This window comes from Heterocephalus glaber, unplaced genomic scaffold (genome assembly GCF_053883595.1).
Source record: "Heterocephalus glaber isolate CG9 unplaced genomic scaffold, H.glaber_assembly_v1.0 deba00001608, whole genome shotgun sequence".
Classification (NCBI taxonomy): Eukaryota; Metazoa; Chordata; class Mammalia; order Rodentia; family Bathyergidae; genus Heterocephalus; species Heterocephalus glaber.
In genome coordinates this window covers 34,878,050-34,891,290 of record NW_028258379.1, presented here as the reverse complement: position 1 = coordinate 34,891,290, position 13,241 = coordinate 34,878,050, and the positions used below count along the sequence as shown (strand labels likewise).

Here is a 13,241-nt window from a genome sequence, read left to right as displayed (position 1 = left end):
TGACCGCATCACTTAACCTTATTTAAGACCACCTGAAGTCACCATGCAAATGTTTACGGTTTACAAATTAATATTATATTCCTTAGTAACTAAAAATTGGATATTAATCACTTAAGAGTTACTAAAAACAAAAGACAGCGCACATCCCTCATGAAGAGGAAGCAAACACATACACTCTACCATAGCATCTACAAATGGGAGAAGAAAAGCAAAGAGAGCTGCTCGGTGGTGCTTGGCGCCAAGCCCCTCCTTCCCACTAGAACTTCCTTTCTACGGAACCACGCTGCCTGCCTTGTGGCCTGTTAGATGAAGCAGCAGTTTCTGGCTGTTGTGTTTTTACTTTAGCTCATTCTTTTGAAAGAGACACAGTACACAGATTTGTGCAGTTCACGACACCTTCTCCATGCCTCTACTTCCCTCCTACTGTATCAGATGCTCTTCTGGGGCAAAGACAGAGGTCTCCGCATCTTTCTAGCCCTTGCTGAGCACAGTGTGAAGTTTCACACAGAAATATCTGGACCTGCACCTTGAGAGCAACTACTTAACTGTTGTTACAGTAAGAACGAGATGCTGTTATGTTTTGAGGGATCAGTCCCTCAGAAACTATAATATTTAAATGGACCTTAAATAACTAGAAATATGTTGTAAGCAAACACAGGGAAAAGTCAGCTCTAATTAGAGGAAAAAGTGAAAAGATGGGCAGGGGTTAGGGAATGAATAAGTGACTGAGAAACAGGAATAGATGAATCTGAGGACAACATGCTCTGCTCCCCCGCACTGAGGTGCTGGGTTACGTGGAGCAGGATCAGCAAAGAAGACTACAGTCAGCACAGCGATCCCCACAACAGCTGACTTCCCTGGAACAGCGGTGGGGATCACACCCGGCACCCATGGGCACCTGCAATGCGCTGGGCGCCACAACAGCTCCACCTGCCAGGGCAGAGGATGACACCGCACTGTAATGGAGTCAAGTGAAACACACACGTGTTCAATTTCTACAACTGTGCACCTTCCTGTAAGCCATGTAAAAAGCCTGTTAGTGTCTACAGCTGAGTGTACTCACGTGTACACTGCAGCCCCATGGCCTCAGAATGTCACTCTATGAAACAGCAATCCACATGCAAACATAATGCACAGGAAGTCAGCCCTTGATTCTGTCTGCTTTATTTGCTGCTGTTCATTTGTTTAACATCAGGTCTTTCTCCCATGGACACTTTTAGTTATCTATTCTGGACGTCGGAAGAGGAAACACAACCTAAGTAATTTTGCTATTAATACGTCAGAGGGAAAGTTTAGCAAAAGGAAATGATTAAAAACATGACTTATGCTGGGCATGGTGGCATGCGCCTGTGATCCCAGCACTCAGGAGGCTGAGGCAAGAGGATCACCGTGAGTTCGAGGCCACCCTGAACTACATAGTAAGACCCTGTCTTAAAAAACCGAAAAGAAATAATAAATAAATAAAGTATATGGCTTACATAAAGTTTGAGACATCGATGTTCTTTACCAGCTCAACAGATCCCACCCTTACAATACCATGAAGAATTAATAATTTACTGTAATTATCTGAAAATGATGCATGAAAAGTATAGCTAATCCACGTGAGTGTGCATTTGTGAGGTCTGTCAGAATAAATGTGAGCACACGTCAGCCACCTGCCTCTCAGCTGGCTGCTCCCTCCTCGGATAGGAAGCCCTGCTTTCACGCTGGAGGCAGGGCTGTCTGTCCACCGGCTTAGCCCATGTGTGTATCCCTGCTGCGGAAGAGCCCTGCGTCCATTCACTCTTCCAGAAAACACTGGAGGAGCAGAGGGGCAGAGAAACAGGGCAACCCGGCTCACAGGACCTACAGGAGGACTGCGCGTGTGTGAACTCCCCCAGCAAACCTTCACAGAGCGACAGCAGCACCGCTAACCTCCCACGGCACGGTGGAAACTGGCCCAGCGGTGGGCTGCCGTGGCTCAAGCACCATTCACATCAGAAGGATCGGGACTGCAGCGTGAGCAAATATGCGGTCAGCAAGACGCTGAACGTGTTCCACTTTCGGTGGACGAAGATCTAGAAGGCTAATACACACCAGTGTCTTCTCCGTGTGGTGGACTCAATATGGTATGCCTTCATTCAGGCTTTACTCTGAGGGTTCCACCATGCGCACCGATAATGTCAAAAACTTCAGCAAGGGCTGGGGATTTAGCTCAGTGGTTCCGCCGTCTGCCTCGAAATCCCAAGGTCCTGAGTTCGATCCCCGGTACCAAAAAAAAAAAAATTCAGCAAAGTTAAGGTGTTATTTTTTGTTGTTGTTGTTGTTTGTACCAGGGATCAAACTCAGGACCTTGCGCTTGCTAGGCAAGTGTGGAGCCACTAAGCTACATCTCCAGCAAAGTTAAGGTGTTTTAAGGACAACTTATGGGGAAAGCCAAATAGTTAAATAGTTAACTTAACCATCTTTAATATTTTATGACTAAAATCACTAGGAAAAAATTTTAAGCACCTTGAGACTCTGAGGAAAACTGCTCTCTGAATATATAAGGATGGCTGCACGGGCCTGCGCAAGTCACCTGGCCTGTTCTGGGTTTTAGTTTAATCATTTGTGAAAAGATGTATGTCATGTGGACGCTATAAAGCATATATAAAAGAATCTAAAAGTCTTGACAGAATATACAGTATTACATAAATGTCTGTGATAACCTAATATTTAAAGGGTTGACATCCTATTACCAAAACTAGGTTCTCTGAAGAATTCTCAAAGAAATAAAAACAAAAGATTTTGAAAGCTATAACATAATATACTGAGGATAATATTTATAAAGATATTTTGTTTGTTTGTTTCGGTGTTGGGTATCAAACTCGGGTCCTTGTCCTTGTGAGGCAGGAGGCGGAACCACTGAGCTAAAGTCCCCGGCCCCCAAATTTTTTTACTCTGAGACAGGATTTTGCTAAGTCTCTAAATTGCTGGGCTTGAACTCTTTTTTTTTTTTTTTTTTGGTACCAGGGATCAAACTCTGGTCCTTGCACTTGCAGGGAAGGTGGTGGAACCACTGAGATAAATCCTCAGCCCTTATAAAGATATTTACATATAACTTAAATATTATTTATTTATAATTTAAATATTACTTATAAAGATAAATACTTCAATGAAAACCAAACTTCCATATAGCAGTGGGCATTTAACTGATCTCGAGCTATACATGAATAAGTTTCTTACAAAACATACAAGGCTAGATATGAGTTATTATTAAAAACAGACTGTTTTGGGCTGGGGATTTAGCTCAGTGGTCCTGCCGCCTGCCTCACAAGTACAAGGTCCTGAGTTTGATCCCCAGTACCTAAAAAAAAAAAAAAAAACCACAAAAAAACCCCCAGACTGCCTGATCCCCCCTCTCAATGAATCTATGATCACAAAACACCTAATTCTGCAATGCACAGAGAGAAAACAGCAGGCACGGAATCTGTGGTCAGAAGCCCTCTGTTTTACGTCCACCACCTATTATGCTTGTCCAGTTGAGAGCATCAAGGGGAAATTTTAATGACAAACTAATTAAGTTGAGTTATACATTTTTAATAAGTAGTTTATAAAGCTACATTTCGAGTCTTTATTTCACAGTAATTACCATCTTGTCATTTGTTGCAAAAAATCAACTTTTACCAATTCACAAACATTTATTATTCAAAATAATCTACAACACATACACTCATCAAGCGAAATCTAAGTCCAGATTTCATTCACACCTGCCTAGTACCCTATCGCAAAATTCAGCTTTTAAGGATGCATGTTAGCTCTACAGAGGGGGTGTTAAGAGATTCAAATGAAAAATTCCACATTATTTCTGTGCTATCAAGAAGCCAGAGAGATAAGAAAATAAATAGTAGTGAAATCATAGCAGTAACAATGACACTGTAGTACACTCACTGATCATTTGCTATGTGCCTGCCACTACTCTAAGCACTTAATACATCTCTCTTAATCCCCAGAACAACCTCATAAGCAAGACAGATAACGTCAATGTGCCCACAGAAAGTTTGTTCCTTTAAATTCATCTCTTATTAAAAATAAATGCACAGAAATGTTTAACATTCCCTAAGAACTGGTCATAATATCGAAGAAAAATGGATTCATTTAATTTTGAGTATATCCTATAAGTATGTCCTTTCATTACTTTGACAAATAAAATCCCCTGGGCACCATTCAAGGCATTTATATGATACCAAATTTTCTTCCAGCATCTCTGCTAGCAAGGTACTTACACATACAAAGATCAAAATGGGGCATGTGTGTATTACTACCTGCCCACATACAAGAACTGGCCACAAGCCTGACGAATACTGCTACTTAAAATCTAAAATGTCCAATAGCTGCTATTTACAAAAGGCCTGTTTTCTACATGGAAGCTAGAATTCAGACACTCATTATGATTAACAGTGGTTCTCGACTCTATTAGAATCACTCAAGGAAGCTTTAAACATTTCCTGAGAGCCAGGCAGTAATTCTAGCTACTTGGGAGGCTGAGGCAGAAGGATTCCAAGTTCAATGCTGGGTTGGGCATTTGCAAGATCCTGTCTCAAAATTTAAAAATTAATAAGAAATAAAAGGGGCGGGGGTATAGCTCAGAGGGAGAGCATCATCCCTAGCTTCAATCCCCAGTATTATCAAAAAAAGAACTCCCTAGGCCTGGGCCCCACCCTGACAGGAATTTAAAAGTGGTTCTAATGTGCAACCTGGGGGGCCAGTCGAGCCTTACAAACAAATGCATTAGAGTGGCCCACGGCACAGGTGCCACAGAGCTGGCCTGCCCAGACACACCAGGGCCCGGAGAAGAGTCTGACATGCAAACACCGGTTGTCTGGCCACAAGTCCCTCCATCCCCTGAAGTCGGCAGCAGTAGACATTTACAATGAAAACTACATGGAACCAACAGCTAAATAGACGTTTCATTTGGGCTGAGGAATATGTTACTAGTAAATCCACAAAATATATGAACAGATAATAAAGACAGACAAAATTGAAGGGAAATCACAGAACCAGAAAGAAAGATAATGAACTAAGGCAGAAGAACTAATAACTATGCCAAAAGAGTCATGATAAACAAAAAATTATACTAACTATTCTCAAAGAGAGTTAAGCGGCTCTCACACCAATAAAACAAAAAACAAGTGAGCTTCTCTAGAAGCCTGCAGGTCCACTGAGAACAGTGCTAAGGACAGACAAGGAACAGCCAGGGACGCGCAAGGAGACATACACCAGGGAAGCTGGCTTCCAGAGCTCCCGGAGCCCTGCAGAGGACCTCCTGACAAGAGGAGGGAAGTACCTCACAAACACATTTTCCAAGACTTAGAGGTGGACATTAAGTGTTTTACACAAGAAGGGTCCACCGATTACCAAGAAGGATAAATGACTTTTAAAACAAAATGAAACATACACTCATTGCAATAAAACGCAGAATCCCAGTATAAAGAACAAGAAGCTTCGAGCTCCGCGGCGAGGCCCAGCATCCCAGCATCTCCGTGGGCCTCCCGCAGGGCAGGGCGCCCGGGCAGGGACCCTCAGGGGCTCGGGCAGCCTCTGCCGGAGGAGCCGGGGCACGCAGGCCCCGCATCCTGCGCGCACCCGACCCGGGTCGGTCCTCAGCTCCTGCGTCCTCCGTGCATCCATGGAGGGTGAGAAGGGTGAGAAGGGTGAGGGCCGAGAGGCCCCCGGCTTCTCTGTGATCCTCTCAGGCCCTCTGCGAGGACCCTGTTCCCCCATTTTACAGATGGAGAAAGTTGGACACAGCGATTGCTAGTGCTGTAGTGACTCTGCTGGTGAGAAGCTCAGCTGGGGATCAAACTCGAAGCATCTTTTTAATATGTATTTTTAGGTGATACATGAAATTGCTGCCTTTCAACCCCGGGAGAAATGAAAGTCCACTGTCTTATGTCACTGGTCACAAGTGCCCAGGCTGCAGAAGATGTCAATGTTACTTTCGAAGATCAACAAAAGATAAATAAATTTGTGCGGAATACGAGTAGAATCACAGAGCTAAAGGAAGAAACAGAAGTAAAAAAAGAAATAACTCCAGAATTTAGAAGATGCTTGTGACGACATCATGCTCCCAGATGATAACAGCTTAATGATACCTTACCAGATTGGTGATGTTTTCATTAGCCATTCTCAAGAAGAAACACAAGACATGTTAGAAGAAGCAAAGAAAAATTTGCAAGAAGAAATTGATGCCTTAGAATCCAGAGTAGAATCAATTCAGCGGGCGTTAGCAGATTTGAAAGTTCAGTTATATGCAAAATTCGGTAGCAACATAAACGTTGAAGCTGATGAAAGTTAAACATTTTATAATACCTTTTTAAATTTGTTTAATAAACTTGAATATTGTTTAAAATGATAATTTCCCTTCAAATGACATGGAAAGGAAAACTTTCTTTTTTTAAAAGTTTTCATTTATTTAGTGGAAACTTGCCTATTTTCACATCTTGCTTATTTATTTTATGTTTTTAAAAGAAGACAGTATTCATCTATGTATTTTGCATAATGATTATATCAATTCTAGGGGCTTTATTCCATGTTATTAAAATCAGTTAAACAATCAAAAAAAGAAAATGGACAAACATCCCCTGGCTCCTGGGTAGGAAGGATCAACATAGTGACAATGGCCATACTTCCAAAACTGCTATATAGATTCAATGCAATCCCAATTGAAATCCCAGCAGCATACTTCACAGACCTTGAGAAGACAATCCAAAAATTCATTTGGAACAAAAAGAGACTCAGAATAGCAAAAGCAATTCTAGGCAAAAGAGACGTGGCAGGGGGTATCACAACCCCCAACTTGAAACTGTACTACAAAGCTACTGTGATAAAAACAGCATGGTACTGGCAAAGAAACAGACCTGAGGACCAGTGGAACAGATTAGAAGATGCAGAAACAACTCCAGACACACTTTAGCCACCTCATCTTCAATAAAGGAGCCAAACACCCTCACTGGAGGAAAGATAGCCTCTTTAATAAATGGTGCTGGAAAAACTGGGTTTCAACTTGTCAAAGATTAAAACTAGACCTATGTCTCTCACCATGCACTAAACTAAAATTGAAATGGATGAAAGACCTAAATATTAAAACAGAAACGCTGAATCGGCTGGAACAGAGGTTAGGTAGAACTCTTGAAGACATCGGTGTGGGAAAAGATTTTATGAACAAAACCTCAGTTGCCTGTGAACTAGCACAAGCAATCAATGAGTGGGATCTCTTCTTATTAAAAAGCTTCTGCACAGCAAGAGAAACCACCAGCAGTGTGCAGAGACAACCCACAATGTGGGAATTAATTTTCACCAGCTGTCCCTCAGACAAAGTTCTACTATCTCAAATCTATAAAGACCTTAAAAGAATCAGACCTCCCAAATTTAAAGACCCAATCCAAAAATGGGCATCTGAAATGAACAGACATTTCTCAAACAAAGAAGTGGAAACAGCAAATAAACATATGAAAAAATGTTCAACATCACTGATCATTTGAGAGATGCAAATGAAAACAACGCTGAGATTCCACTTCACTCCAGAAAGAATGGCTGCTATCATGAAATGAACCAATAACAAATGCTGGCGGGGCTGTGGGGAAAGAGGAACACTGCTCCACTGCTGGTGGGAGTGTAGACTGGTGCAACCACTGTGGAAATCAGTATGGAGATACCTCAAAGAACTAGGACTGGAAGTCTCATTTGACCTAGCTGTTCCCCTGCTGGGGATCTTCCCAAAAGAATTAAAAGAATCATACCACAGTGATATATGTGCATCCATGTTCATAGCAGCACAATTTGTAATAGTTAAAACTTGGAAGCAGCCCAAATGCCCATCAACTGGAGACTGGATAAAGAAATTGTGGGGGGTTTTTATAAAATGGAGTACTACTCAGCCATAAAAACTGAGAAATTAAGAGACATTTATAGCTAAATGGATGCACAGGTGATACTCTTAAGTGAAATAAACAGGACACACATGTGTAAATACTGAATAGTTTCTCTAGTGTGAGAAACTGAAAGTGTAAATAAGGACTGAAAGGTATAATAGATAATGTGAAATAGGAAGGGGCAAAGGGGAAGGGGAAATGAGAGGGGTAGGGGAAAGGAAAGAAGGGAATGGAACTAATGTGAGAAAATAAAAAATGGAAATAAAGTCTCTGTAAATAGGGAGGGATGGAGGGGTTGAAAGGAGGGCAGGGGAACAGGGAAAAATAAGAACCAAGAAAGATTATGTAAAGGTGCAAATTTCCAATGATGAATGTCATTATATTGTATACCTAAAATGTACCAATGATTAGAATGAATATCGATAATGCAAAATAGGAAGAAAAGGTCCAAAGGCGTAGGAGAAGTGGAAGGGTAGGGGAAAGGAAAGAAGGGAAAGGAAAAATTATGAGAAATGGAAAAAAAGGAAACAAAGTCTTTATAAATAGGAAAGGGTGGAGGGGGTGAAGGGAGGGCAGGGAATGGGGAAAAAATAAGAACCAAGATACATCATGTAAAGGTACAATTCCCAATGATATGTGTAAATGTATTGTATACCTAAAATATACCAATGAAAGAATTTAAGGAAGAAAAAAAAAAAGCGTTTTTTTAAATACAATAAGGTTCTACTCATCCATTAAAAATGAGAAATTAGAGACATTTACAGCTAAATGGATGCACATTGAGGCCATACTCTTAAGTGAAATAAACAGGACACACATGTGTAAATACCAAATAGTTTCTCTGGTGTGAGAACCTGAAAGTGTAAATAAGGACTAAAAGGTATAATAGATAATGTGAAATAGGAAGAAAAGAGGCAAAGGGGAAGGGGAAGTGGAAGGGGTAGGGGAAAGGAAAGAAAGGAGTGGAATTAATATGAGAAAATGAAAAAATGGAAACAAAGTCTTTGTAAATAGGGAGGGACTGAGGGGTTGAAGGAAAAGCAAGGGAATGGGGAAAAATAGGAACCAAGAAAAATTACGTAAAGTTGCAAATTTCCACTGATGAATGTCACTATATTGTACACCTAAAATGTACCAGTAAAATAAAATTTAAAAAAAAAAGAGCAAGAAGCTTCAAGAGTGAATAGAAATCTAATAAGAAATAAAAATGAACAAAACAACGCTAGCAGACAACAAAGTGATGTCTTCAAATTAAGAACTCATTATATGGCCAAATTATTCTCCAACTAGAGCAAAATATAGACATTTTTGAACTTCCCAGGATTCAAACAACTTACTATTCTTAGGCTCTTTAAAAAAAAATTTCTTGAGCATAAACTCTGAAAAATGAACCCAAGAGTGTACAGAAAACAAGACAAACATGGTTAGCAAAAGTATCAGTTAGACTCATTAACCCTAAATAACTAACAATACAGTGTACAAAATACCCGCTATGGCTAGAATCTCAGATGGACATAATATGAGCGGTGGTTTGTGAGGGGCTGTGAGGGTTTACTCTTGTGGGAAAAGGACACAGGTTCTAATTAACTCTAAATGTTCACACACAAGCTAAAATGTGTTACAACAGAAGAGTGGGGACAGTTGGGGGATAAGATTTCACAGCTTCCTCCCACCAAAACCTGAAGAAATGAGCCCAAAATAATCAATTAAGAAATGCTTCAGCAACAAGCAGAAGTGGCAACAAGTTTCTTTCATGCTACAACTTTCAAAGTGATGACCAACGAGTCCGCCAGACACTTCTCGGAAGCAACATGTGGCCTGTACACACTGAACCACCCAGGGAAAAGAATGTGAATCAATACCATTCTGAAATTTTTCACCAGCAACCTCCAACTAAGAGGTGCCAGTCAGAGAGCATGGAAAACAAGACTCAGAAAGCCCCTTCAAAGAAAGGAGGCCTTCCCAATTTCCAGTGACCCACCAGAAGCAAGACCTGCAGTTTGGTTCTTTCCTGCTTGGAAGAAGCCTGGATAAAGAGCAGAATAATCAAAATAATTCATAAATTTCTTCAACAATAAATAGGGAATTACCAGGAACAGATGACTAAAGAGAAAATAAATAAGAAAACGTAAAAGACCTAAAGCCACTAGGAATTAACTAATATCCCAAAATAATGACTGAGATTTTTGCCTCTTACAGCTAGGAAGAGAATGGAAGCAACTACTGGGGAAAAACAGATAATGTGGTCTACGGCTCACAAGATCGTCCTCAAATGTGCCCCTTTAAGCAATCCAAATCCCTCAAGTCCAAACTATGAGGATGTCTTAGCCACTTTCTCACCACTGAGACACAAGACCCGACGCCCCCACCCACAACTTAAAGGAGGAAAGGTTTATTTTGGCTAGTAGTTTCAGAGATCTTAGTCCGTGCATGGATGGCTGGCTTGGAGGGGGAAATGGCACGGTGTAAAAGTCTGATGGAGGACAGCTGCTCACATCACAGCATCCAGGAAGAAGAGAGAGGGGAGGAGCTGGGGAGGGAGATGCCCCAGGCCACGCCCCAAGACCGCCTCCAGCCAGACCCCGCCTCCAGTCTGCAAGGCAGCTGTGAAACCATTGGTTTCCACTGGTGAGGTGTAGTGCCTCTGATTCAGTCACCTTCCAAACACATGAGGCTTTGGGGGTACATTTTAGATCTAAACCGTAGCAGAGGAAAAGAAAAACAGCCTCATAAGATGGGAAAGTCAAAGATTAACAAATACAATAATCTGACCAGTTCATATAAAACTATCTCTACTCAATACAAGGAAGATGAAGAGAAAAATCATGGCCAGAAAGTTGAAATACTAAAGGACAAAAGAAGAAAATAAAAAATATTCATAGCATGTGAAAGGTAGCTGAAGACTGCACTGTGAAAGAGAACACAGTTCTCTCCCAAAAAAGAAAATTTCATAAAATGCATCAGTGGCTAAAACATAATATTAAAAATGAAATCTTAATTAAAAATAAAAATAACATTTTAAAATGAGGGAATTTTTTTAAAAAGAGAAAAAAATAATAACAAGAAACACTAGATCTAAACAACAATATTCATCATAGTACTAATACATTAAAAATAGCAAACAGCAGACATAGTTGACAGCTGGATGACATGAAGGAAAGCTGAGATAACCACAAATAATGCAAAAGAATAAGAACTAAGCCATCTTCTTAGTCACCTTTCCTGTCATTGAGACACAATGCAAGACATTTACAACTTAAAAGAGAAAAGGTTTAATCTGGCTCACAGTTGTGAGGAATTCAGTCCATGCTGGCTACAAGGCAGAAACAGCATGGTGGATGGGTACAGTGAAGGACAGCTGCTCACCCCATAGCAGCCAGGAAGCTGAGCTCGGGAAGGAAGAAGCCAGAGACAAGAGCAGACCTTTCCTGGTCACAGCCCAGGGACCCACTTCAACAAGGCCCCACCTCTTAACGGCATTCAGATTAATCTACTGATGAATGGAACAGCCCTACAACCCAATGACCTTCCAAAAGCCTCTCTTAATACACGAGACTTCTGGGGACATTTTGGATCTAAACCATAAGACCATTAGAAGAAAACAGAGATGGCAAGTGTGTGTGATCTCTGCAGACATAGAAAACTGCAAACATGACTGAGATTACTAAAAGAGTATCTAAATAAAGATAAGAATAAATCATTCTCATGGAAGGGCATATTTTAAAGATGTCAATTTTGAAATTTCAATCAAAATCCCCCTAAGTATTTTTGTGGAAATTAATAATTAATTCTAAAATTTATATGGGAATGAAGAGGAGCTAAGAACAGCACTGACAATGTGTTTTTTTTTTTTCTTTTTTTGGAGGAATTGGGGATTAAACCCAGGGAGCACTGAACTATATCCCAAGTCCTTTTCATTTATTGTTTGTGTTGTTGATACAGAGGCTCACTAAGTTGCTCAGGATGGCCTCTAACTTGAGATTCTCCTACCTCAGCCTTAAAATAGCTGAGATTACAGGCATGTGCCCTAGCACAGCATAAGCCTAAAGAACAAAGTTGGAGGATTTACACTATCAGATATAACAATAAAGCCAGTAGTAGCCAGTGTACAGAATATGATATGCAGAACAGACCCAACACATGGCTCTCAGAACCTGCTACAGTGCTCCAGGAACATGACAACCTTTTCAGTAAATGCCTCAGATCAACTAGATATCTACCAAGAGGAAACAAATATCAACTCACATCGCGCACAAAATCAACTTAAGTTTGGGTCTAAATGTGGCAAAATTTCTTGATGATAAGGTAACACCTTCATGATCCCTAAGGTAGACAAAATTTCCCTAAATAGAATACAAAAAGCAGTAACCATATACAAACAAGAAAAAAACTGGTGAACTGGGCTTCATTGAAATGAAGAATTTCTGTTTATTAAAAGATGTGTTAAGAGAGTAAAAAGATAAATCACAGACTTGAAGATGGTACCTGCAGTACATACAAAAGTACATATACTTGTACATACACAGTACTAAACTCTGGAAAACCAAAAGGAAGTTGACAATGCACATTTTTGTAAATAAGAAAGGAAAAAAAATCAAATGTAGTTCACACAAACACACACACTAAAAAAAAGATACAGCCAGTGAACATACAAAAAGTTGTTCAAAATCAGTATTCTTCACAGAAATCAAATTCAAACCATAAAAAAAAAATCAGAGCACATCCACTAAAAATAGATAAAATTAAATATAATGCAATAGGTAGTGTCAGTGAGCAATTGAAACTCTCATAAAGTGCCAGTGGGAGTATAAAATGAGATAGCAAATTTGGAAAACTGGCTAGGACCTACTAAAGCTGAACATTATGTTACGTCCTATCCCTCAGCAATTCCAGTACATATACATCTAATCTGAAATAAATATATGTTTCTCAAAAGGAACCGTGCTGTTAACATTATTATAACTGTCCAAAAGTGGAAACAATTCAAATGTCTACCAATAATACGAGGGACAACTAAACTATAATCATAGTCAAAATATAATAGCACACAGCAGCAACAGAAAGTCGTCCGTCTCCTCATATGCAACCCCACAGAAGCTCAGACATAAAACTGAATCAAAAACACAAGAGCACACACTTAGGGTGTTGCTCCTATGAATTTGTTTTAAATGGCAAAATTAATTCTGGTAATGATCCGTATCTTGACTGGGGTGATGCTTAAATGCATATGTTCCCTCCGTAAAGTTCAAATTCCACACTTATTTTTGCATCCTTCTGTGCATATGTAATAATCTCAAAGATTGATGGGTAAAAAGCCTATCTGACAAACTTCAGTCAAATAAGGGAGGT

At 40.1% G+C, this 13,241-nt stretch overlaps 1 protein-coding gene and 1 pseudogene across 11 annotated transcripts in view; one reads left to right on the top strand and one right to left on the bottom strand.

Moving 5' to 3' along the window:
- Positions 1-13,241, bottom strand: part of Vrk1 (VRK serine/threonine kinase 1) — a 96,340-nt gene that overhangs the window by 21,934 nt on the left and 61,165 nt on the right. The gene's annotated exons all lie outside the window — the stretch shown is intronic.
- LOC110345800 (prefoldin subunit 4 pseudogene) lies at positions 5,862-6,531 on the top strand (annotated as a pseudogene).